The sequence below is a fragment of the Salarias fasciatus genome, chromosome 4 (genome assembly GCF_902148845.1).
Source record: "Salarias fasciatus chromosome 4, fSalaFa1.1, whole genome shotgun sequence".
In the NCBI taxonomy this organism is placed as follows: Eukaryota; Metazoa; Chordata; class Actinopteri; order Blenniiformes; family Blenniidae; genus Salarias; species Salarias fasciatus.
The window spans coordinates 17,251,226-17,256,180 of record NC_043748.1 but is presented as its reverse complement, the minus strand read 5'-3'; positions in this window follow the sequence as shown (position 1 = coordinate 17,256,180).

Here is a 4,955-nt window from a genome sequence, read left to right as displayed (position 1 = left end):
TAACACAGAACAAAAAAACCTTTTTAAACCTGGGGCATAATACCACTCCAATATATACATTATAACCTCTGTAACTAATTACTGTTTCGGGCATTTTCTCTTGTTATGTTGCCACCAAGTATGATGTAATGTCTAAATATTGAATACTGTCAACACAATCTGGGTCAGCCAGACTCCAATTGGCCAAATATGTTGACATGCAGAGCATAAATGCACAGTGCACTCAAACATATAATTCACTGCAGCTTAGCCAGTGCTTTGCAGCATGCATATTGCAAATGCTGAAATCCTAACGGCGTTAAATTTGCAGCACATGGTGAAACTCTATTAAGAATCTTACAGAACTGAAAGTTACTGACTCATGGAAAACAGGAGTAAATGCAAGAAATTGTGAGGATAAAAAATATTTTGCTATTTTATCACCCATTTCTCCTTGACTAATTTTTGTTTGCCATGTAATCATTTTGGTGGATTAATGCTGGAGACTTGTGCTTGTTTTTCTGCTTTTAAAACTTAATGAGCTGAGCAAACCTCTCAACAGAGCAGTCATTCATTTAGGTCTTTTGGTTAGAGGAAGGACTTTTAAATTTGATGAGGCCTAAAAAAAACAAGACATGTTGGATGCTAATTGGAAATGCTGATTATTTAAAGAAGGAAACTTTGTGATGTTTTACATCGAAGGTATCATTAAATTACGATTTCACACACCAGCCCTGCTGTGATGGAAAACATTTCCGCAGCCTTGATAGAAGCAGTGGAGTTCCTGCAGATTTGTCTCCGCTGAGTGTATTACATCGAGTGCAGAGTCTGACAAAGTATTTCATCATGCACTTAACTGACCCACAGCTGGAAGAGGCTGACTGGAAAATCTTACAGAAAATGCATTTGTTGTTGTATTAAAGCGTAAATGTAGTAAATCGTCTTTTCTTCAAACACAATCGGAAGAAGTTTTTATTTTATTAATGTTTGGGGTTCCAGGGGTGGGATTTAAACTGGCCTCTCTGTACATCTTTGTGCTTTTGTAAAGAAGGCACACACACTCGTGCACAGCAAAACATTTCATCAGCCCCGGCCCCTCATGTGATACAAATCTTGGTTACCAGGCTGATATTGATCCTCATTGTTGCCATGGAAGCATACTTATGATTGACAGTGCCAATTAGGCTTAATGCTAAGAGAATAGGATCTTGTTGGCATTTGCATCAAATCAGCATGCTGCTTCCGCTTCATTAGCCACAATGATGAAACTCTCCTCCCTGAACTCTAACAGCATTCGGTGAACATTGACTTTGACAGGTGCTGGAATTGGAGGGCATCCATTTCTTTTTTTTACACAATTACCAACATAATACTTGGACTGGGGCCACTGTCAGCCCAAAAGTAAATTCATTTCCTTGAACCTCAGGTGCTTCAACATGCAAATTATGGTGTCATTCTGAATTTCATCCCCTGTGAATTACGTGTGCTCACTGAACTGACACGTTAAAGCGAAGAGATGCACATCCGACGACATGGAAGTGTGTGGGAGATTTGCATCCTTGTGTTCTGTACAATTAGCATTTGATTTACTCAGGCAGTAGCTCATTACGCAATCAGACAAGCACCTTCAGGCTTCTAGTACACTCTAAGATATGAGAGGAGCTTTATCCGAGAAAAAGACTTAACAGACTAAAACAGGCTAAAAACAAAACAAACAGGTGATTTTATATTTAACAGATCTGAACTCCTATGCATGTACACAGTCTCTAAGCAGCATAATACATTTTACAGTGTAGAAGCGACAACAATCTCCATGTTTTATTGATTCCTTTAGTAATAATGTACAAAAAACAGAAATGGAAGAGTGTTACTAAAAAAACTGAACAGGAAAAGGAAAACAAAATAAAATGATATAACACCTGTTGCAAAGTGAGAGATGAGATATAATAGAAATCTCTTAGCGGCTCTGAACACAAGTATATCTCCCACAGACTCATGTCCGACCAGCCACTATAAAAGGCATCAAACAAAGTCTGACTGTCTCATTGGACAGAATGACAATAGAAAACCTGTTGGAGTTATAGCAGCTGCTGGTCCGTGCCAGTGCTGCAATGATTTTATTGTTACTGAGAGAACTGGATGTCAACAGCTTATTTTCTCAGCATTTTTGTCTTGCTGGGGTGTGTATGTCGCTGCAGAGTGTGATTACAGCACTGCAAAATGCTCATTCTCGCAGTAGCTTTGCAGCAATAACAAAACGGTCAATGTTCCAAAGCAGATAAACATGATAATGCCACAGAAAAAGCAAAATGAGATTTTCTGCAGAACTTGTTTGGTGCATCATTGTTGCATTATCATGAAGCATGTTTAAAAAATACCTGTTTATTGGTGGCAAAAGTTCAATAATTTAATCAGAATGGAAATTGAACAGATATGAGGCATTACAGTATGACTCAGATGTTCTTACAGAGAAGTAAACGGCAAATTTAAAGTGCAACAGTTTGCTCGGTGATGAGACCATATTCAAGCCGAGTCCTTTGATTCCATGTCTCCTAAAAGGCAAGTTAACGACTCGTCGCCAGGCCTGCATGAGTGAGCGCACCGATGCAAGCAGAGGCATGATAAAATACAGCAAGACTGAGATAATAAAACTGTTGATATTTATCAAGTGAAAATTAGGATTATTTTTCACTCATCGTATTACTATGGATACACACACACGCACACACACACAGAAATCTGTACTTTATCCAACCCTACGTTTCATCTCCAGTATTTTGTGACCACAGCGTCAGCTGGGATTTCATCCTCAGCTCTGCATGCATATGTATCGTCGTGTATGTTCTCCAGTATATCATGAAATAAGAGGATGTGCGCGCACAAAAAAATACACGGTGAAACATAAATATACATGCGCACACCCGCCTACACTGGATGTATGAATTCCATGGGGATGTGGATGACCCCGATAAGATCCAGGGTAACTCTGGAGAAGGCTGTTTAACATGACTGAAAAAGTCTGTTTACCCCCGATGCCTCCGACTGACAGTGTTCATCACAAACAACCCCTGTGGACAGAAAGCCTTTTCCAGACTTTATCGTTTTCCAAAGTCTCGTTGGATCTTCCAGCTCCTCCCTCTCTGCTCTCTCTCTCTATTTTTTGTTTCTGACTTCCTGTAATCTCGCCATAAGCCTTTGGAATTTGTTCCTGCCTTTTAGTTTTCTCGACTTTGTCTCTTTCTCACAACTCACTGTATCATTTTTTCTTCCTTTCCATGAGTCTTGTTGATGTTGTTATACTTCCCCCTCGTCCAGGCCGGTTCCCTGGAGTACAGTCAGCCGGTGTAGTGAGGAGAGGTTGGGGCTGCGAGCAGAACACTCTTTCCTCTCCACTTCACACGGGGCTTAAGGATGAGACAAACACAACTACAGACGGATGAGTCTCCTCCGAGAGCTTCACCGTGTGTATGTCTGAGTGGAACAGATGATTTCTCAGTGGCCATACAAGGAACCTGCTAAAAGCAGGAGTGCTGCTTCGTTCAGCGTTGCTGAGCAAAATGTGGCTCGCTCACTTTCAGTACACTTTAAATATATTAACCTGATTTTCCCAGACATGCACCTTCTTATATAATATTCCCATGTTTACCTTTTTTATGTTTACGCATAATACTCTGTTAATTAGCGATTGGAATGGATTCGTCTTATTTAGATAGTTTGAAAAAAAAAGATCTTTGTCGCTCAAGTACAGCACGAAACTAAATGAGAAAGGAAAGGGAGCCTGGAGAAGAAAAACAAGAGAGACAGACAAATGAGACAGAACTGATGAGGCTCGATGTTTGATCTACGATTCCTCCACAATCTTTCTATCCGCACTCATAAAGAACGGAGACAAAGTCATAAATACCAAAAGCACAAATCACCTTGGATGCACTGTATTATTGTGACGACGATCCAAGCGAGAAGACAAAAAAAAAAAAAGAAGAAGACTTTGCAGCGTGTGCTTGTACGAGCAGGCAGAGCGAAGGCAGACAGGAATGAGGGAGATTATTGAGGAAAGAGTGTTCTCGCTACTTCTTTCAGGTTTGATCTATAATTCATATTTTATCACTGTGTACTCCTTGAGATCTTTTCAACTTTTCTCCTCTTTTTTGTTTTTTTTTTTTTCTCCCATGCCTGTTTCACTTTACCATCTCCTTTCTGACCTTCCTGGATATGCTTTGTGTCTATATCTGTTTGCTGTTTGCGATGTTTGGACCACTGTCATCTGGGGCTCCTCATGCATGACATCATATCCATTTCTTGGATGCCTCCCAGGAAGAAGTGGTGCACTGGAGCATGACGGAGGGGCCCGGAGGTCCAGGGCTAAATGGAGCAGAGCACCTAAGTCGGCCCCCAACTGACCGCAACATCACCACTACTAACATACTGCCGTTTCTTTACCCCACATGACTGGGCAGGAGGCTCGGGGACACAGCTCCGTGGTGTGATTTGGGCCTGCGAGACAATGGCGTAATTGAAGAATCTCCAGTGAAGGAACCAGACTAGATACTGTCCAGAACTTTGGATAAATCCAGAGAAATGCATGCTGAAAACTGAGCACGGTGCGGCAACCATGTGGAAAGAAGAAAATTGTTTTTTTTCTTTTTTTTTTGGGAGGGGGGTGGGGGTGGACTAGGGTAGGGATTGCAGGGGGGAGAGGTGCGGTGTGTAGCTCAGACCTCAGTGAAAGGAAAACTGAAACCAGGTGATGTGAAGTAGAACGGGTAGTGGGGAAAACTCTATGATTGAGGTCAACAAAATGTCAGATTTTAGCTCTGGGAATATATTCATGGAGTCGAGGGATTGTCATAGAAGAAATAAGCTTCCAACCCCATAAATTTGATGAAGATTCTCCTTCCATCGTGAAAAATCACTTTTCCTGTCTGCAAGCAGTGGTGAAAGTTAACGTCTGAGTTTGGGAGGTATGAACAGCCACT